The 22,960-nt window shown below is 45.0% G+C and overlaps 1 long non-coding RNA gene across 1 annotated transcript; it reads right to left on the reverse strand.

Annotated features, from left to right (window-relative positions):
* Window positions 1-1,006: 1,006 nt before the first annotated feature.
* LOC147361286 (uncharacterized) lies at window positions 1,007-22,907 on the reverse strand. The gene is made up of 3 exons (XR_015140016.1): window positions 22,864-22,907; window positions 22,348-22,460; window positions 1,007-1,136 (listed from the first exon to the last, which is right to left on the reverse strand). It is a non-coding gene; the product is annotated as an uncharacterized LOC147361286 (long non-coding RNA).
* Window positions 22,908-22,960: the final 53 nt, after the last annotated feature.

A 22,960-nucleotide genomic window follows, 5' to 3' on the forward strand; every position in this document is an offset into this window, starting at 1 on the left:
GCATTCAGTTCCTTGGTCACATGAGCCACATTTAAAATGCTCAACAGCCGTATATGCCTAGGGACCATTGTATTGAATTGTACAGAGAACATTTCCATCGTTACAGAAAGGCCTATTGGACAGTGTTGACCTATAGCTTTCAAATACTGTTTAGGATATAATTACAGATTTATAGACATAAAATAGGTATGTTTGCAAGATTGTAGTCACAAGGTAGTGATTATTACCTCCAATTTTTAGGTTTGGAGACAAAATTAGGAAAGTGAACTGAGTCCATGGATGTATATATTAGATCAATTCTGTAGGCAAGGATTTGAGTCCAAATTCTACCATTTGAAAGACTTTTCTCTTACCATGATATCACATTCCATTTTAGAGAATTTCCATGTCTTAGGCCGGGTGCTCAAGAAGCAGAACCTGAGACAAGGTCTCATGTGCTTAAATGGATCAAGCTCTTCTTTTACTCAGGAAGAACTCCCAGAGAAACAGGAGAAGGATGGGGAAACAGGACAGGAGAAATAAGTCCCAGGAAGTGGCAATTTTAGACCCAGTCCCAGCCCCAGTCTGATTCTGTGGGCTCCTGTGGCATGAATGATGGCACATGCTCTGTCCCACCTGGAAGCAAGTGAGTGGGGCTTCCACACACCCACACTGCCAGCTACCGGCTCCAGGCTGCGCCAGCAGACACAAGTTCCCAGGTACTTCTGGATCCCTGCTTGCAGGATGGGCAAAGCAGCGCCAGTAGCCCAAGGGTGGTCCTCTGAAGAAGGTCAGCAGTTCCCACTGCTGGCATCAAAGCACACAGAGGCCGAGGCATGACACCGTCAGCCAGTAGAGGGTCCAGGAACGTGGGGAACAGCCTGATGGAAACCGTGACAGTGTTCCACCTATTTTCATCAATAAAATGTGTTCATGAAACATCTCCCCATGTGGCCTTTTGTGTAAATAAAACTTAAAATAAACCTAGCTAATTTGTAAATAAATGCTCATTTACTTACCCTGGCCTCTTTCCATGAGACATTTGCTTGAGCCTTTAATATCTGTTGAGGAATTATGGGCGTGGTAGGTGGGGCCATCCTTGATAAGAAGCATAAAATCAAAGGGCAGGAACCATGGAAAACAGATCCAGGGACAACCTAGTGCAAAACAGAGAGGAATCAATCCATCTTCCCCTGCCTGGCCATCCACCCAGACTAGAGAAATCCATGCAAACTAGCTCAGTAAAGAGGGAATTGTTTTTTTTACCACACAAGAGGGCCTCAAGATGGCAAAATCCAGTGGGGCAATTTGAAGAAGTTGGGGAACCACTAGGAACAGACTCCATCTCCTCTTTCCTTTTTTCCTTCTTTCCTACCCCAGTTCTCCAGTCCACAGGCCACCACAGCTCCAGGAGTAGATCCAGGTATACAACACCTCACTCTCTGAGTTACTTACACTCTCAGCCAGGGAGGAATCCAATTGGCCCCATTCCCACGTCATGTATCTCCCTCTGCTCCAATCCCCAGAGAATGAGAAGAATGGGTCTGTCTGTGTAAAGATGGCCAGGGCTTCTGATGAAAATAAATGGGATAGCAGACTGTTTTCTTCCCCAAACCACCAGTCCTCTGTACTCTTGAGACCCTTGACACTCTTCAGTTTGAGAAGCGGGGGTCTGATTCCCTTCTCTTGAACCAAGGCTCGAGCTGCTCTGGCCAATCAATAGAATATGGCAGCAGTGGTGCGATGGAAATTCCGAGGCTGCTAGGTCATGGAAAAGGTGCCGTTTCTGCCTGGTGCTCACGACTCTCTCCATCTCTCTCTGTCTCCTTCTCTCCCTATTCACACTTGGGAACCTAGCCACCAGGTTGTGAGGAAACCCAGGTCCCATTGAAAGGTCAGATGTTGACGCTCCCACCAACAGTCCCACCTAACGCCCCACGACTAGCATCCACCATAGGACACCATCACAGGACCTCCAGTCAAGCCTTCAAGCTGCTCCAAAGAATCCTGAATCGAGTAGAGGTGAGCTATTCCCACCAAACCCTGCCCAAATTACCGATTCACAAGAAAATAAATATTGTTATTAATGAATATTTTTGCTGCTGCTGGTTTGAGTCCTTCGTTTGTGTGGAATCTGTTGCATAGTTATAGCAATTGGTTTCAGTGAGCTTTGGCATTCCCATCTTGTCCCTCACTGGACTCGTCCCTCATCTGGATTTCTGATGACCTTCATGCTCCAATTCCCTTGTCTGGTCTCCTCACCTCACTGCCAACCAAGCCAAGCATGGTGCTAAAGAATTGCAGAAGAGCAGTGTCTCCTTATTACATGGTTTCTATTCCTTTGAGGAGGATTTAGGATCCTCACTGCCATCCCATAACATGCAGGGTGGGAAAAAAAGATAAGATCACTATGTATACTCTAAGTAAAGAGTGTGAAGAACAGTCAAAGATGAAGCCATTCAGCTTGGCCAGGTGTAGGATATGGAGTTTTTTGTTCAAATATACTACTGTGCAGAACCACTGAGATGTCATTCCCCCTTGAATCCATCCTCATCCAAGACCTGTGGGTTCTAAAGTGCCAGAAGTATGTCTCACACATCGTTCTGGAGTGACACCTTCTGATCCATCACACTGCAGGAAAGCTGGTGAGATGTTGGTCCCCTCTTATTATTTTGGCAAGTGGCAGCATCCTGGACCTCATATTACTTCATTTTTAAAACATCATTAAGGGGCTTTCTTGGTAGTCCAGTGGTTAAGAATCTACATGCCAATGCAGGGGACATGGGTTCTATCCCTGGTCTGGGAAGATTCCACATGCCATGGAGCAACCAAGCCTGTGTGCTACAACAAATAACCCCACATGCCCAGTACTGAAGCCTACATGCCTAGAGCCCATGCTCTGCAACAAGAGAAGCCACTGCAATGAGATGCCCTCACACCACTAGAGAGTAGCCTCCACTCAAGCAACTAGAGAAAGCACATGCACAGCAATGAAGAGCCAGCACGGCCAAAAATAGAAAAATAAATTTTAAAAAATCATTAACTCATTAACCAATGGGGTTTATGTGGGGCAGGTGGCCTTGTCCAGTGCCGTGGTTCTCCAAGTGTGACTGCTGGACCAGGAGGGTCAGCATCTCATGAGAACTTGCTAGAAATGCGAATCCCTGGACCCATCCAGAACTATTGGATTGGAAACTCTAGAAATGGGCCCAGAAATCTGTGCTTTCATGAGGCGTTTCTGATGCACTTTAAGACTTGAGAACCGCTGGTCTGCTCAGGTCCAGTCAGAAATCACACCAGACTGAAGAGAGAATGTAATAGAAGGAATTGTTAACCAGGTATAAAGTTCCAGCTAATAACTGAAGAGACAAAAACGGAAGGCCAGAGTCTCAAGGAGACAGAAGCTGGAGAAAGCAGGCTGCCCTCCCAGGGCTGGGAAAACAAAGGTAAGAGATTGGAGTTATTAAAATTTAGATGGAGGAGAGGAGGGGCCCTGTGGGACTGAGAAGGGGCCACTGAAAAGGATCAGGACTCAGTCACTCCAGAGGGAGAGACCCAGGCTTCTGAGGAGGGACCCCGGCAACTGGTACCGAGCGCCTGAGGGGGTGCGAGCAAGCTGATGCTGCAAATGGGAAATAAACCACAAACCAATTAACTCCTACTGCCAGAGAATAACGGAGAAGGCAACGGCAATCCACTCGAGTACTCTTGCCTGGAAAATCCCATGGATGGAGGAGGCTGGTAGGCTGCAGTCCATGGGATCTCTAGGAGTCGGACACGACTGAGCAACTTCATTTTCACTTTTCACTCTCATGCATTGGAGAAGGAAATGGCAACCCACTCCAGTGTTCTTGCCTGGAGAATCCCAGGCACGGGGGAGCCTGGTGGGCTGCCATCTATGGAGTCACACAGAGTCGGACACGACTGAAGTGACTTAGCAGCATCAGCAGCCAGAGAATAAAGGATACTCTGGTGATGCCCATTCAAACAGAAAGCTCGGACTGCCTCCTCCAACCTTGTCGTCTCAATCTAGCACCCACTATGGGCAGCAGCTGGCAAAGCTAAACCAGGATTAACGGGGTCTGAGCTCCAGAATTACAGAGTATACAGGGAGAGCTGAGAGCTGAGATAACAGCCTAACTACTGTCAAGTTTATTTGGAGCTATTGTTTCCAAAGAGTCTTATGTGGTCTCAGGACATACATCTCACTTGGGACATGCTGCCCATTGCCTAGAAACCTGATGCTCACGGTACACTGAGTACTGGGTGGTGACTCATTGACATACACGTGTGTGTCGGCAGGAGTTGAGGGGGTGTTCAGAAATAACAGGGTGCATTTTTGTTGGCCTTTCATTGCAAAATGGCCAGGAATGCTTTTCCCCACTGTAGGGGATGAAGGCTAGAGAAGGAAGAATGGAAGGGGGCAGCTGAAAGAGCAGAGATTCCAGGTGAGGGGAAAGAACTGAATGGTACTGTGGACTCAGAGCCTCCTGATGCTTCTGAGAATGAAATGTACAGCAGCATTGTCTGCTACTGTCTTCCTGGAACTTCAACATCCCCGATGAATGATACCTCCTTGGATTTCCAAGTGCTAGCACAGGCCCAGCAGGCATGCTCTGCGGCTCTTGCAGAGAGCTGTCTCCTGGGCTTTAAGAGGAGAAGGTGGCCTGTCCCGGAGGCCTCCTCTGACGGCTGGCAGCCCCAACGCCAGCCCCTACTGCACAGGTCCTATCAGTTCCCCACCACTGTCAGGCGGCCCTGCCATAGCAGCTGAGACAGGTCTCTGGCTCTTTCAGGAAAGAGGGCATGATGCTCAGTGAAGAAAGAACATGCAAACTTTCAATAAAATTGAAAACACATTTTGAGGGAGAAGGAAATAAATCACCTGTTGGGCCGTGGAAAGTCAGGAGAACTATGTCGTGAGGGTCATGGATAGCTGGAGATCCCTTTGTGTTTCTCAGGAAGCTCTAGCCCAGCTTTGACCATTTCTCAGGAAACCCCAAGATAGTACCTTGGGAAATGCTGATAATAAGATGCTTTTTACAGGAAGAAAATGAAGGTAAAAAGAAGATACGTTGTTCACTGTACTTGGGCCACACTTCCTTGGCAGTTCCTAGAACAAAAGCTTTTCCTAATGTTTGAAATCAATGCCCACTCTAAAACCTATCCTTAAGGTACTGATTCCATGTAGAGCAACTGCTGTGCCTCCACTCTCACCAGCTCTGAACCAAAATAAATTTAAAAGATTTATCACAAGGAAAGCCGACTTCTTATGCCTCTTTGTAGAAAGGAAACAATCACACTATTACAATTTGACGTATCATCCAGCTTCGGAAGCCTCACTATGGAAAAAATGAAGCTCAAGTGCTTTATCCTGGCATTCAAGTCCATCAAGAGTCTGGCCACACCCTTGTCTCTCATTAACCCCAAATTTCTGTTGCTTAAACACATGTTGATGTTCATAGGCTTAAATTTATGTTCACAGACTTTCTTCCAACTTATACATCTTATCTCTTTATCAAGATCTAACTCAACTTTCCAGCTGCACTTGTTTTATGAGACCCTCTCTGACTAAACACTTAATCTATAGCCTCTTCCCTCTTCTGTACTACTCAGCACCAACTTGCTCTGACGATGATTGGCATTCCATGTGTCCTGGCTCCTTAGTGAAAATGTGAGATACAAAGGCAAAAGCCATGTATTATACAGCCTCCTGCAGGAGACCCAGTTCCATTTCTGGGTTGGGAAGACCCCTGGAGGAGGGAAAAGCTACCCACTCCAGTATTCTGGCCTGGAGAATTCCATGGACTGTATAGTCCCTGGGGTTGCAAAGAGTCAAACACAACTGAGCGACTTTCACTTTCACTGAACACCTAAGACATTTTCAACTGGGAGCGTAAGTGTGAATGCATATGCCAGAGTTCTTGGTGGCAAACAATAGAAACTGCCAAAAATATATATAAGGTACCTAAGAAACTAACAAAAATATGCAAATATTTCATAGACAAATGAATTATTGAAGGTCATTAATAAATAAGTTTAATACTCAAAGTATTATACCATGTTCATCGATGGAAAGCCAAAATCATAAAATGTTAATCAGCAAATTAAAATATAATTTTAATGTAATTTCAGTAAAAATGTCTATATGTTTTTTTATGAACCTTAATAATCAGATTATAAAATCCACACATAGGCGCAAAAGCCCAATTACAGCCAGGTCAGTTTTTAAAGAGAATGAGGATGAATGGAGGGAGAAACTCATTTTCCAAATATTCAATATTTGTAGCAATAAGTACAGTGATGGTGGTGAATATAGTATAGTATTGGCACAAAGATAAATATAAATAGAACAGAATAGAGACTCTTGAAACAGTCCCATTCATACATGAAAAGGTGACAGGTAACAGATGAGGAACCATAGGTTATCGAGCAAACAGTGGACTACGTATTTATGTTGCAGGTGGGACAGCTCATTACACACGAAGCTAGGTCCCTGCTCTATGCCTCACACAAAAGTCTGTTCAGGTGTCTAAAGGCCTAATGGGGACAACACAGGAGAATCTGTTATGATCTGAGGGTAAAGTTCTCAACAATATACCAAAAAAAAAACCCAAACCCCACAAATCACAAAAATAGAGATGAATAAATTCAACAACATTAAAAGTTAACATTTCTGTTTATTAAAAGACACCAAGGCTTCCCTGTTGGTTCAGTGGCAAAGACTCTGCCTGCCAACATAGGAGACATGAGTTCAGTCTCTGGTCTGGGAAGATTCCACATGCTGTGGAACAACACAGCCTGGGTACCACAACTACTAAGCCTGCGCTCTGAGCCTCGGAACCACAGCTGACCGAGCCCACCGCTGCAAATACGGATGCCTGCGTGCCCTAGAGCCTGTGCTGCCCAACAAGAGAAGCCACCGCAAGGAACCCTCACACGCCAGCCAGAGAGCAGCCTGCTCGCTGCAACCAGAGAAGAGCCCACACAGCAACGAAAACCCAGCACAGCCCAAAACAAAACAAATAAACAGAATTATATATATTTAAAAGACACCATTAAAAGAAATAAACTCAAGCCACATACTGCCCTGCTTGTCATGCATGGTAAATAGTCACTGTCTGGAAGAGGGACCTCACTCCCACAAACAGGCAAGAGAAAGACCAACAACTCAAAAGGGGAGAAAATGGGCAAAAGATGTGTTTACTGAAGAGGAAATTCCCATCTAGAAAGGGAATCAGTTTCACAAGTAGGAAAGCGCAAATTGAAACAAAGTACTGTTTTCCAGTCATCAAAATTTGGTTAAAAAAAAAAAGAATAAGTATGATATCAGTGTTAGGGAAAGTATGAAACAATAGGACACAGAATTATTATTACACAGTGGCAGGGTTGAAATGGAGGCAACCACCCTGGAGAACAACTTGGCACCAGCCAATATGTTGGAAGACACTATAAACATGCTGCTGCTGCTAAGTCGCTTCAGTCGTGTCCGACTCTGTGTGACCCCATAGACGGCAGTCCACCAGGCTCCTGCATCCATGGGATTCTCCAGGCAAGAGTACTGGAGTGGGTTGCCATTGCCTTCTCCAATGCATGAAAGTGAAAAGTCAAAGTGAAGTTGCTCAGTTATGTCTGACAATTAGCGACCCCATGGACTGCAGCCTACCAGGCTCCTCTGTCCGTGAGATTTTCCAGGCAAGGATACTGGAGTGGGTTGCCATTGCCTTCTTTGACTCAAAATTCCACTCTGAGGAATAGACCTCAGGCAATGCTCCCAGGTAAAGCTAATACTGCTTCGTTCCCCTTTCCAAACGGAGGTAGGAAATGAGCTAAAAGCTCAACTAAACATACAGTTAACACCCCAAGGTCCTTTAAAGAGGATTCAAACTCCACCAACCATTTATTCCAGGACTTTCCAGGTGATGCTAGTGGTAAAGAACCTACCTGCCAATGCAGGAGATATAAGAAACAGAGTTTCGCTCCCCAGGTCAGAAAGATCCCCTGGAGAAGGAAATAGCAACCCACTCCAGTATTCTTGCCTGGAGAATTCCATGGACAGAGGAGCCTGACAGGTTACAGTCCATGGGGTCACAAAGAGTTGGACATGACTGAAGTGACTTAGTACATAGTAAGTGTTAGTCGCTCAGTCGTGCCCAACTCTTTGCAACCCCATGGACTACAGCCCACCAGCTCCGCTGTCCACGGAATTCTCCAGGCAAGAATACTGGAGTGGGTTGCCATTGCCTTCTCCTGGGGATCTTCCTGACCCAGGGATCAAACCTGGGTCTCCTGCACTGCAGGCAGATTCTTTACCCACTGAGCTACATAGATAGCACAAGCACTTATTCCAATGGTTCTCAAAAAGCAGATGCTTAACACTGACAGTTACTTCGACATTTAAATTGTGAGTGATAGCAACCAATAGAAGTCTGTGTCTTCGGTAGCCACTCAGCACCTCACTATCAGAACACAGATAGGATTTTAAAGGAGCTTAATTCCCAAAGATCAAGTGTCCTAAGACTGGTTTTGCAGCTTGCCACCTATGATCCAATTGAGACTTTGACCCAAATAAATTTTAACGCCAGGGAAAAGGATAGCCTCTGAATGAGGATGTCATCAGGTCAACAATTTAAAATCTGCAACTCACCTGGGAAAACTTTTAACTAGAACTAGGTTTGCCAGAGTGAAAAGGCCCAATTTTTGACATGGAATGCTCAGAGACCACTACGATTCGGGTTCCACTTTTACAACCAGAACAGATTCATTATTCTGTCCACTTTATACCAAGAAAGAGGGAGACCAAGGCAAAGCAAAAGGTAGGCTCGGCAAGGTTTCCAACAAGGGGCTATCTTTTGTCCGTTGCTTTTAGTGGCTTTCAATCTGACCTATCAAAAGTATACCCTCGGCTCCAAAAAAGGGGGAAAGAAACTATAGCTTTGTATTCCCAATTCATGTATCTTTGCCTGCAATCTTGCATTCAATTTCAGTGTAATTTGAAGAGGCCTATTCTTTTACAAAAAGGTCCCTCTTCCCACCAGGCTTGTTTGTTATTTTATGTGTTTCTGCATCGCTTGTAGACTCTGCTTTGATCTGCATTCCTCCTGGATGTGGGGTTTCCTTTTCAGCTACCAAAAGGAAAGCTGGTTTGTTTGAAAATCTGTTTATTTGGATTTTTTTTTTCTGCTAGCCTAAAGTCCCTATCTTTATCAGGATGCGCAGAGCTCCATGTCTGCCCAGCTCAAACATCACTCATTCTCCCTAAGGAAAAAGCAACTTGGAAATCATACAGCTTGCCCGGTTGTCTCTGGAATATTCTGGGAAAGAATATTCAGGGTTTAGAGGTTTCAGTTTAGAGCTTAAGAGAAGTGATTCTTGACCAGATATACTTAATCAGTAGTGGACCTTTCAGGTTTAGATTGAGGGGAAAAAAGTTTCCTCTCTTATTATTGCTCAACTAGGAATTTTCTCGGCAAGCCCCGGTAAGAACCTACACCATTCTCAGAGCAAGAAAATCCAGGGCAGGGTGGCATTGCTCTCCTGATGTAGGCCAGCATGGCCGTGTGGACCCAGGAAAAGAAAAAGTCAAAGTCACAGAAAAGTGATGATATCTCTGTGTCACGGTCTCCAGAATAATTTCCTTTCAAAAGAAAAGTCAACACCTGACTCATGTATGGCTGCTAGGCTGCAACTCACACCCAGGCTCTGATTAGTGAACACTGGCTACATGAAAAATCTTGGTCACCTTAGGCCCCCCTGAGAAAAAGGAGCCACAGTCACAGGATTAGGGATGCCCTCCATGGCGTGGAAGGATGTGGCACACTTAGAGCATCATCAGTGAAGGCATCTAGAGGTACCGTGTATCAGATCTTTGTCTCTGATGTGCGTGTGTGCAGGATGGTGGAGGGGGACCACTTGTTAGGGGCAGGACATGGGTTCCTTCAACCAATCCCATGGTTTACTGCTTATGACCTATAAACGAGATTGGCTCTCGACCAACATTGCTTCCTAGGGACAGTTCTTCGGAAGACTGAAGCAGTCTATAGACAAAACACGGGGAGGAAATAAAGGCTGCCTGAACAGGGAAGACAAGAGACAGTCTCCCACATCCTCCAAATGCCTCTTTGATGGGGAAACAGGATGTGTTCCCCAAAGAGCTTAGGAGACAGTCACCTCGCTGGATGGCAGCAGCCGGGACCCTCTCTTTGGAAGGTTAGCCAGCAGGATTCAATCTGAGAATCCAAACAAACTTAAGAAAACAATAGGCAGGACCAGGAAGGAATGGGAATTATTTGTCTGTTTTTAATAGAATCCTGACTTCAAATTACAGCTTTGCTCTAGGAAAAAAAAAAAAAAATCACAGTTTTCTTTAAAGTTACACATGAACAGTTTCTGGCTTCAAAAGATAGAGATCAAAATAAACTCCAGTTGTTGCCTAAGAATCACCTCCTTTCGTGGAGACATGGGGCCTCACTCTATTTAGGGCCACCTTGGGATGGGTGGTGAGTCTACAAAACAAGAATGGTTAAGTAAAATGACTCCACATAGAGACTGCTCAGCTATTCAGGCAGTGACAAACCCCAAATAGGAATTAAGAGGACTTGTTTACACCAAACTCTGGACTGTTCTGATTTCTCAGCTCGGCCATCATAGGGGAACCTTTGAGGCTCTGAGAGGCAGCAGAAACTTACACCCTCCTTCAGTTACCGAAGCTCAGAAGTCCACGTGTTTGAAAAAACCAGGACTGTCAATCCAGATGTCTTTCTTTTAACAGAACATTGAGATTAGACTTTGCTCCTTCAAAAAAGAGATTCTGTTCACATTTTAAGTGTTATTTGTGAGGTCCAGAAAGAAAGTGGGGTGGGGTCAAACCGAATTGAGGATTTCATTCTGGCAGATCCAGAAGAAACAAAAGGATCCCCTGTGGAAAATTTTGGTTTTGAGATTCAAACTGCAAAGGAAACTCAGCAGAGTGGACAAAATTGTCTAGACGCTCATTAAGAGGAGAAGCCTGCCTTCTTCTCAGCATCCCCCAGTGTAAAAAAAAAAAAAAAAGTATATTACACCAAAGCATTGTTGGCATACAGATTCTAGATTTACAAAATGTCTCATCCTCATCTTATCCTTCATGTCTCATGTGCCAAAACGGGACCCAGTAAGAAATGGCAGCTCTTCTTGGAAGAACTTGACATCCAGACTCTGGTTTATGAAAATTCTCCTCTAAAAGGGTCAACATTTGAGTTCTATTAATAAGCTTGCCCCGAGAAGCCCTACATGAGGCCAAAATCCCAACCCACAGCACCTGGAGAACTGACTAATATCCACTTGCCCCCTCCACCCCGACCCCAGCCGGTAAGCAAAGGCACATACTCAAAACTTCCAGAGGGGCTGGGGCAGGCTGTGCAAAATGTAGACCTTGGCCCAGCAGCAGGAGCATCTGCTGCTGCTGCTGCTAAGTCGTGTCAGTCGTGTCTGACTCTGTGTGACCCCATAGACGGCAGCCCACCAGGCTCCGCCATCCCTGGGATTCTCCAAGCAAGAATACTGGGGTGGGTTGCCATTTCCTTCTCCAATGCATGAAAGTGAAAAGTGAAAGTGAAGTCGCTCAGTCGTGTCCGACTCTTAGCGACCCCGTGGACTGCAGCCTACCAGGCTCCTCCATCCATGGGATTCTCCAGGCGAGAGTACTGGAGTGGGGTGCCATCGCCTTCTCCAGCAGCAGGAGCATCTAGAAGCTTGTTAAAAAGCAGCTTCTCAGGCCCCACCCCTGCTGTGTTACATCTGCATTGCTGTGGGTGAGAGGAATTAATCTGTTTAACAATTTTATTTATTTATTGGCTGCAATGGGTCTTAGTTGCAATGCACAGGATCCAGTTCCCTGACCAGAGATGGAACCCAGGTCCCTGGAAGCACAAAGTCTTAACCACTGGGCAACCAGGGAAGTCCCTATTTAACACTTTTTCAAAGCAATTCTTCTGTACATTGGACTGTGAGAAGTACCCCACTTGGGAGATCTTAGGGAGCTGCTTGGCAGCTGACAGGTCAGCCCTGCAGGACTTTATAAATGCAGTAAGGGCTCAGCAGGGGCCAGGGAGCAGAGCCTCCCAGAGGGGACTGGGAGCATCCACGCCCCTGCCATGAAAAGGGGCTTCAGAGTCAGCCACAGCTCCTTAAGATGAGGAACTTCACCCACCCAGCAGCGTGTGTGAAGTGGCTGCAGCCGTGTCCATCCAACAGGGAGGTGTTCAATTCCATCTCTAGTGAACTTGAGACCCTTCCTGCCAGCCTTCTCACATTTCCGGTGGCCACACAAAAGAAGTGCAGGTTCAAGGCCAGAAACCTCAACAAGCCCTCTCACGTGAGAGTGGGCTCTTCACTGGCCTCAAGTTGGGCCTCTCTTGACACACACACACTCATACACACATACTCACACACACTCACACGTACACTCACATACTCACACACAAACTGTCACACACACACTCTCACACAGTCACACACACTCATACACACACACTCATGCATATTCACACACACACGCATACTCACATTCATACACACACTCACACATACACTCACAGTCACACACACACTCACATACACACATACACTCATACACACACACACACACTCTCACTCACACACACACGTACACTCACATACACACAAACTGTCACACACACACTCTCACAGTCACACACACTCATACACACACTCATGCATATTCACACACACACTCACGCATACTCACATTCATACACACACTCACACATACACTCACAGTCACACACACACTCACATACACACATACTCAGTCACACACACACTCATATACACACACTCATCACCCACACACACTCTCACTAACATGCTCACACACACACACGCCTCCCAACGACCGTAGCACACCCAGTGTCTCCCCCCGCCCTCCTCCCCTGGGTGCGCTCACTCGGGCCCAGGACGCACCCCCTTTCGCTGACGGGCCGAGCCCCGCACCCACTCTGCTGCGCAGCCTATAGAGTCAAGCTCCGTCCACAGGCCAGTGTTACTGTTCCTCTAGACGCTCCACTTTCAACTCAAACCGACCCGACAAGTTCTTCATGGCACAATTACTTCATCACCCCCAGCCTCTAGCCCTGGTTACATTCTAGCCTCTTCTGTGAAAGTGCGACCAACACAGACTTCCTCAGAGAGAAGAAGCTGCTCAGAGCTCAAAGCCAGCCGTCAGGGTGTCTTTCTTTTTAAAAAAGTGTGTATTTATTTTCGTTTCCCTCCTCCGTGGCCGGGAGCGGGGTCCCCCTTCCCCGCAGGGTGAGGGCTGCCGGCCGTGGCAGCTTCTCTTTTTGCAGAGCGCAGGCCCGGCACGGGACTTCAGCAGCTGAAGCTCGGGGGCTCCAGAGGTTAGCTGCTCTGAGGCAGGTGGGAGCTTCCTGGACCAGGGATCGGACCCCGTGTCCTCTGCATTGTTAGGCAAATTCTTAACCACTGGACCACCAGGGAAGCCCCAGGTTGTCTCTCTTGAAGAGCTCCATCAGTCTTAGCTTCTGGAGTTTTTAATATTTTTTAGTTCCCATTCTCAGTCAGAAAATCTTCACCCATGGACTTTGGTCTCCACCCCACACCCTGTGCATGATGATAACTGTAAATGAAGCTAAAACACATGAGAAGTTTTCCACATGCCAAGCATCCAGCTAACTATTTTACATAATTATTTCAGTTTCCCAACCACCCTATGAGGAAAGTACTATTATTTCCATTCTACAGATAGGAAAACTGAGGCTTAGAGGGGTTCACTTGCCCAAATGGCAGCACTAATCAAAGCATAGCTGGGGTTCTAACCCAAGACTATCTTTTATTCCTTATGCTTTATTGCCTCTAGAGGCATGAGAAAACACATATGAAAATAGTCTGAACTTTGATCACAAAGCAAGCATGATCCAGAAGAAACACACTGTACTCAGGGCTGTTCCACGCTTTCCTAGTTCTCTGGCACCCAGTCCCATTCCCCATTTGACAAATGCTAATGTGGCATTTTCCCAGTTTCTCTCTCATGACCACTGCAGATCCCAATTGTTACATACCCTACAGCTTCCTCTCACCTAACTTCCCTGGCCCATAGCACCATGAGACACACACCTGATGGGCCCTCCAGGGGAGAGAAGGCTCTGGTTATGTCATGCATTTATCTGCCCACTTGGGACGTAGTTTGTCCAGAGGCATGTTTCAACCATGGCTACACACTGGAAGATTTAAAGAGTCTCAGTGCCCAGCCTGCAACCCTGACCCATTAAACTAAGGTCTCTGGGGGTGGGACCCAGGCCTCTATACTCTTCAAAGTTCCCCAGGTGACCCCAACAGGTAACAGAGATGGGGAACACTGATCACAGGTTTCATCTGCCTGCTGCTGTCCTCACATTTCAAGGACCGTAGGATGACAAACTCTCCAGGATGGTCCTTCCATCTGTGTTTCTCCAGCGTGCTTCCTGGGCCATCCCTCACCCAGTGGAAGGCATTTAAATGTCATCTGCCAGGAGACTGGCATTTTCATGGGGGCCTTATAATAGTTTTCCTCATAAGGAAGTCACCCTAAACTAGCCCACCTGGGACCACTTATTCTCCAAATCCTACTTGGGTCTCAAAGCAAGCCAGAAAGAATGTATTCTGTGAAATTATGCATCCAGTTTCTTATGTTCTTTTGCTTTCTCTCTAACTGTATGACCCATGGAACTCATAAGAAGTCTTTTCCCAGCCTGGAAAGAACAGAGAAGGTCTGGGGGCCTGTTGGTACTGGTAAGTATCAATGAGTTCTAGAAGAAAAAAGAGTAGGTTTGATGATCATTCTGGATATATCAGTATCTTAGGATCAGTTTCTTAACATTAAAGAACTTGGTTCTAAGATCTCACACTTTTTGGTGCCAGAGGAGAAACCCAAGCCTCATGGCTATGACTGGCAATAGGGTAAAAATGGTCTTAAGAGTCTTTTTTCCCCATGTCTGGTATGAAGTGTAAAAAATCTGGTAGATTCTTAACATGAATGAGCCATAGTGAAGGGCTCCTCAAATCCCCTCACACCGCCTACTTTGCTTCTGCAGTTTTGCTGTCTTCTAAAGTGAGTGCACAGTAAAACAAAGTCCAAATGGGACTGTTCCTTGAAGACTTGACTTTAGCTCCTCTCAGTCAGGGGTTGTGACTCTTCCACATTAGGGAAGAGTCAGCCTCCTGGATAGGATGTCAGATCATGTGATGACACCTTTCATCTCCCTTCCAACATATGAATTAAGCCCAGGTTTACCTCGGCCAACCGCACCTCAGTGAAAGAGCAGAGAGGATTTTCAACAGGATTAAATGATATGAATAGTTTTCAGGTTTCCACTGGGGGCCAGCTCTGCAGGGCGGGGTGCTGCAGCAGCTGCTCCAAAGGGAGAATAAAGGATTTGCTGGAGCTTTGTGACTCTGCGTATCTGCTGAGGATTGATCTGAGAGCCTTTCTTAGCCTCCTTTTTGGGGGGAGGAGAAGGGAGGAGGGAGGAGACTTCTTTACAAAGTCACATTATCTGGCAACAAAGCCTGACCCCGGAGGGTGGTGTTTGGGAGGTTGCACATTTGCTGGTGAGAAAGGTGGGCTCCAAGCCTCCCTCAGAGAGGAGGCACAGAGCTTCAGCAGATGGGTCTAGAAGCTGACAGTGGCTGGGGGAGGTAACCCCAGCCTCCCTGACTTTTGCAGAGCCTCTGACCGCAGTTTCTCTTCAGTGGTTCATTTGCAGGTTTTTTACAAACATACCCTTACCATGGGAACCCAGCAATCTCAGTCTTAGGTATTCATTTACCTAAGAGAAATGGTGCCTTATGCTATGCTATGCTAAGTCACTTCAGTCGTGTCCGACTCTGTGTGACCCCATAGGTGGTAGCCTAGCAGGGTCCCCCGTCCCTGGGATTGTCCAGGCAAGAACACTGGAGTGGGTTGCCATTTCCTTCTCCAATGCATGAAAGTGAAAAGTGAAAGTGAAGTCACTCAGTCGTGTCCGACTCTTAGCGACCCCATGGACTGCAGCCTACCAGGCTCCTCTGTCCATGGGAATTTCCAGGCAAGAGTACTGGAGTGGGGTGCCATTGCCTTCTCCGGAAATGGTGCCTTATGTTCTCACAAAAAATTGCACTCAGATATTTATAGCAGCTACTCGTAATCATGAGGAGCCCAAACAACTCAAAGGTCTCCCAGCTGGGGATGGATAAACATGCTGCGGTACATCCCAGCAACGAACCATCACCAGGCAATGAAAAAGGACTGAGCCGTTGACACACCAACCAACACGGAGAATCCCAAATGCATTATGTGAAGTGAAAGAACCAGACTCAGGCTGCATGCTGTGTGGCTCCATCCATATGGCATTCTAGAACAGGCAAAGCCACAGGGCTGGGGAGAGGGGGTTGAGCCCAAAGGAGCAGCCACGACGGGGCGGGGGAATATCCGGATCTTGAGTATGATGGTGGTGATCAGACGACCATGTGCAGGGAATAGTAACACTTATGGCATGAATGGTGTGAATAGAAGTTTTGAAACTCTCTGCCCTAGTGCGGCTTCCCCCATAACCACACCCTCCCTCTTCCTGATGGTGGTAACCAATGAGCATTCTAGATCCCATCACATGTTCCTGCAGTTGGTGACCAAGTGACTATATTCCATTTACTTCCCAGAGGAGATCACATTCAGACACAAGCAGTGGGTTTTCTTACTCAGATGGTCCCAACTCCTTCCCCTTGGGGCTTCCTCCTTTATCTCACGAAGAATGCATGGCCTTGGCATCCTTCTTTGCTCTCATCCTTTTAATACAGTTTCCCTTTTTGTTCCCTCTTCAAATTCTTCATTGACAAAATGAAAGGCAAATTATATTGTTTGGATAACATGATTAAAGGACCATTTGCGACCGCTGCTTCTTGCCAAGGGACATCCCGGCCTCTGCACCAGTGCCGATGGCCTTGAGAGCATCCCTCCTCCAAGTGCATTCTGGGACCAGCTGCACTGGCCTTACCTGGGAGCTCATGAGAAATACAGACTCCCAGGCTTGCCCCAGACTGATAATAAGGATCTGCCTTTTCACAAGATGTTTGAGGATTCCCACTCTGTTTTAAAGCTGTCTTGCTCATATTCACTCACTAAGAATTTATTTTTAGCAATTCACACTTACTCTCATCAAGCTATATTCAATTTAATTTGCATAGAAGCAACATGTTTCCTCCAGCACTCATATTTCATTGGTTTATGTGATAGTGAATTAAATGATGTAACTACAATAACAAGTACAGCTGGCATATACAGTTTTGGGAGCTCATCCAAACTGACTATTGGAAAATATAACATCTTACCCCTCTTTGGAACAGAAATTAGCCTATTAGCTGCCAGAATTCTCCATGCTGTGGGTTACAGTTAATATTTATTAAAGAAGGAATGAAGGACATAGTTCAAATCGATGACAAGGCTAAGCAAAGGATGTTTACAAGAGCCTCTATCTTGACTTTTTTAGGGGATCCTGCAAATAACATATTTTTAAGATAACTTGAGCAGACGCAAGGTTATTTGTATAAAAATGCCACCTGAGCTCACATTTCAGCTTCCTTTCTGAAGTGGAGGCCACTGAGTAAGGTTGGTTAGCCCAGGCTATGCTTAACTCACAGAAGTTTACTAGTGGTAATTACTACTCATTGCATGCTTACAAGTAATTTTTGTGGTTCTGTTTTCTTTAAAATTTCACCCATGGCAACAAAAGCAAAAATAAACAAGTAAGACTACATCAAACTAAAAAGCTTCTGCACAGCAAAGGAAACAATCAACAAAATGAAAGAGCAATCAGCTGAATGGGAGAAAATAATTGCAAATCACATATTTGATAATAGGCTAATATCCAAAAGAACTCAATCACCAAAAAAAAAAAAAATCCAATTAAAAAATGGTCTAAAGCTCTGAATAGACATTTTTCCATAGAAGACACACAGATGGCCAACAGGTACACAAAAAGGTGCTCAACATCACTAGTCATCAGGGAAACGCAAATCAAAACCACAAAGAGGTGTCAACTCACACTTGTCAGAATGACTATTCATCAAAGAGACATCAAAAAGAAATAACAAGAGTCAGCAAGGATGTGGAAAAAGGAACAATTGTGCGATGTTGGTGGGAATGTAAATTGGTGCAGCCACTATGCAGAACAGTATGGAGGTTCCTCAAAAAACTAAAAATGCAACTACCATTGTTGTTGTTCAGTTGCTAACTCATGTCCAGCTCTTTGTGACCCCATGGACTGCAGCACACCAGGCTTCCTATTCTTCATTATCTCCCAGACTTTGCTCAACTCATGTCCATTGAATTGATGATGCCAGCCAACTATCTCATCCTCTGTCACCCCCTTCTCCTCCTGCCTTCAATCTTTCCCAGCATCAGGATCTTTTCCAGTGAGTCAGCTCTTCACATCAGGTGGCCAAAATATTGGAGCTTCAGCTTCAGCATCAGTCCTTCCAATGAATATTTGGTGATGATTTCCTTTAGGATTGACTGGTTTGTTCTTGCAGTCCAAGGGACTCTCAAGAGTCTTCTCCAGCACCACAATTTGAAAGCATCAGTTTTTGGCACTCAGTCTTCTTTATGGTCCAGCTCTCACATCCATTTCTGACTATGAAGATAACCATAGCTTTGACTATATGGACCTTTGTTGGCAAAGTGCTATCTCTGCTTTTTAATACACTGCCTAGGTTTGTCATCTTTTCTTCCAAAGATCAATCATCTTTTAATTTCATGGCTGCAGTCACCATCCACAGTGATTTTGGAGCCCAACAAAAAAACTCTGTCACTGCTTCCACTTTTCCCCATCTATTTGCCATGAAGTGATAGGACCAGATGCCATGATCTTAGTTTTTTGAATGTTGAGTTTTAAGCCAGCTTTTTCACTCTCTTCTTTCACTTTCATCAAGAGGCTCTTCAGTTCCTCTTTATTTTCTGCCACAAAGGTGGTGTCATCTGCATATCTGAGGTTATTGATATTTCTCCCAGCAATCTTGATTCCAGCTTGTGCTTCATCCAGCCTGACATTTCTCATGATGTACTCTACAGATAAGTTAAATAAGCAGGGTGACAATATACAGCCTTGACGTACTCCTTTCCCAGTATGGGACCAGTGTGTTGTCCCATGTCTGGTTCTAACTGTTGCTTCTTGACCTGCATCAGATTTCTCAGGAGGCAGGTAAGGTGGTCTGGTATTCCCATCTCTTTCAGAATTTTCCCAGCTTGTTGTGATCCACACAAAGGTTTAGCATAGTCAATGAAGCAGAAGTAGATGCTTTTCTGGAATTCCCTCGCTTTTTCTATGATCCAGGGCATATTGGCAATTTGATCTCTGGTTCCTCTGCCTTTTCTAAACCCAGCTTTTATGTCTGTATGCTCTCAGTTTATGTACTGTTGAAGCCTGGCTTGAAGGATTTTGAGTATTACCTTGCTACCATGTGAAATGAATGTACTTGTGTGACCGTTTGATCATTCTTTGGCATTACCTTTCTTTGGGATTGCAATGAAACCATATGATCCAACAATTCCACTTCTGGGTATTTATCCAAAGAAAACAAAAACAATATTTTAAAAAGACGTTTGCACTTCCCCCATCCCAGGATCATTGCAGCATTACTTAATAACAACTAAGATATGAAAACAACCTACATGCCATGGGTAGATGAAAGGCTAAAGAAATTGTGATATATATGTTAACTGGAGTATTATTCAGCCATAAAAAGAACAAATCTTGCCATGTGCAGCAATATGGGTGGATGTCGAGGGTATTAAGTAAAATACGTCAAAGACATACCATATGACCTCTCTTATATGGGGAAACTTAAAAAAGCTGTTAGATATAGAGAACAGATTGGCAGTTGCAAGAGGATGGGTGTGGTGGATGTAAGAAGTGAGTGGTTTGTCTGGGGGAATTTCATTTAAATAAACTGAATGAAAACTATTCAAAAATTTCACCCATGGAAACCATACTGTTATCTACGGCTACAATAGTGCTGTACAACAAACCAGCTCCAAAACCTATTGACTTAAAACGGAGCAGTTATTTCTCACAAGTCTGTGAGTCACCTGGGAGGTTGGGCTTCCTGATGTCGGCTGGGCTTCCTGGTTTGTCTGGAGTCAACTGGTGGGTCAGATGAGACTGGTCAAGAAAAATCTGGTCTGGGATCACTCAGTTCTCCTGCCCATAATCTCTCACCCTCCTGCCAGTTAACGCAGCTTGCCCCATGACTGTAGCAGAGTTTGTGTGTGTGTGTGTGTGTTTTTTAATATTTATTTATTTGGCTGTACCCTGTCTTAGTTGTGGCACGTGGGAGCTTTGATCTTGGTTGCAGCACGCAGGATCCTTCGTTGCGGCATGTGGGATCTAGTTCCATGACCAGGGATCGAACCCGGGCCCCCTGCATTGGGAGTGCAGAGTCTCAGCCACTGGACCACTAGGGAATCCCCATGGCAGAGTCTTGAAGCGAAAGGGAAGCAAGTTCTCTGGGCCTGTGCCCTGAGCTGGTGCACTGTCATTTCTGCACTGATTCGTGGCCACAGCAAGTCATGAGGCCAGTACAGACGTGGGGCTGGGGCAGAAGGAGGTGGCAAACTGTTGGGGCGATTTTCTGCAATTCACCAGTCATAGATTAATTTGTAATTAAAAAAAAAAAAACTATCTTAGAGCTAATTGAGCACTTTTCTTATGCAATGCCTTTATGAAATGGGTCTACAGAGTATTTTAATGAATATATATCAAATGTCTGCTTAAGAATATACTGTACTGTTTATATGACCACCTTATGCTAGGTGTTATTCATGTAATTTTGATGTCCAGTTTATTCTCATGTTGCTACCACTAGAGAGCTGCTTTAACTGTGAGCTAATATGAAGAGGATTAAAATAAAACAGAACTGGACATAATATATAATGTTGGGTTTGTGCCAGGTGAAGTATTAATGCAATTTTGAAAGCAGGAAAGGCTAGATGAAGAAAGCTTGAGAAGTAAATTTAAACTCCCTGGCTCTAAGCTTATAACCTTATTACTATTATCTGTGGAGTGGAGGTCTGGAAAAAATCAAGATTAAAAAAAAATGAAGTCTAGTATCTTTTGATTGAAGATTAGCCAAAATGCCATTTTTTTCTCATAAAACTCACGTTTTTGAGAAAGTTAAATGGCTTATTTCAGTACTTATCTAAAAAAGCTTTTTATAAGTACCCTCTCTCACAATTAAGTTACTTATATCTCATTAGTTTTACTCCCCAGAAAAAGTTTACTGAGTTCATCAAAATCAATAAGTTTACACAAGAGGAGAACTCAATTGAAAAAAAAAGAAAGAAAGAAATTCACTCTGTTACTGACCTAGGTAATTACAACCATGTAAACTAGAAGATCAGAGATCTCAGACTGTATTGTTAGAACTTACACTGGGTCAATCTTTGGGCAGGGCGATTTGTGAAATGTTTTTTGAACAAGAACAATTAAATTGCTAGGATTTTAATCTGTAATCATTTCCCACACATGAGAATTTATTCAGTGATTCAGTAATAGTTGCTGAGCAGTATTAAAAAAAAAAAAACAAGAAACAAAAAAAGCCGCCACACTAGACAGTTGGGGATCATTTTTGGATTAAGTATAACTCTCAGAAAGATGTACCCTTGGGACCAAGTTATCTTCCTCTCCTGCCCACCCCTGCACCACTTTCTCAGAGCAGTGCTTGGTGTCAGGCCTCAACTCCAGGTGTCTCATTCTGAGAAACAGTTGTATTTTCAGAGTTACATAAATATAAGACCCAAGCCCCTCTATATTTTCATAATCATGCACCTTCATAAACGTGGGTATCTTGCATCACAAAATACCAGGGAAAGCTTTGCTCCAAATGAGGAACCAGCTGGTTGGCGCTCTGCAGATAATCTTGCAGCTGACTGTTTTCTTCCACTGGCAAGCTCATCATCCAGTTCTCCAGTCAGGTAGTTGCGCTTGACCTGTCTTCACTTATTATTTTTCCTCCCTGGTTAAGATCTACCTTCAAGCTCCCTTTTCCCTGGTCCTGATATTTATCTGTTCACATATTTTACCTGAAAGTCACTTGAAATCTTTTTTTAAAGACTAGGCTGGTGTATAAATATATAGTTGGAAAAATAAATGTAAGAAATTCCCATTACGACACGGAGCTCAGGATTGATGGGACCCCCAAAATGTAGATTTGAGTAACCAACCCAGTAACGCAATATGGCCACCAGTCAGTGGAAAGAACCTCTGATAACTTCTGCTTATCTAATGCAAAGACTGTTTCTGTCTTCAGTGTGGATGAGACCTTAGCGTGCATATGAATCACCTGGGGATCTTGTGAAATTGCAGATTCCGATAGGATGGTCTGGGATGAGGGCCAGAAAATTTGCCTTTCTCTCCAGCTTCCAGAGGGAGCCAATGCTGCTGGCCTCAGACGGTCTGCAGAGGAGCAAGGGAGAGATGAAGGTAATAGGCCGGGGCTAAGGTGACCAACTCTGCAACATTTATACTTGATTTATTTGCTGCAGCCATTAGGTGAACATGAGTGTGACAGTTTCAACAAGTCAGTTCAGGAAAGCGGATAAGTCCATGCCATTCTCACCCATGCACACCAGGCTCTGCTGATCCCCAATCAGCGGGGTCAGCATCATGTTTGTCCAAAACTGGCTCCTAGATTGTCTTTGTGGGTAGAGATCTGAATTCCCACCCTACCCGTTTACTTTGCCATTGCCTCATAGAGATGAGGTTCCTAGGAAACCACCAAGTTCAACATCCCACCCAGGATGAGGAACCTCCCTCTCTCCTGCTGCTGACAAGTGGTCCCAGCAGCCTGTTTGATTACCTTCAAGAGTAGGGACTCACTACCTCCCAGGCAGCCTGTTACATTGAGGAATAGCTTTTATGGAAACTGTCTGTCTGTCTGCTGAGTCAAAATCAAC

Source organism: Bos grunniens, chromosome 13 (genome assembly GCF_055505025.1).
Source record: "Bos grunniens cultivar Pamir isolate PY7600 chromosome 13, Bosgru_T2T1.0, whole genome shotgun sequence".
NCBI lineage: Eukaryota > Metazoa > Chordata > Mammalia > Artiodactyla > Bovidae > Bos > Bos grunniens.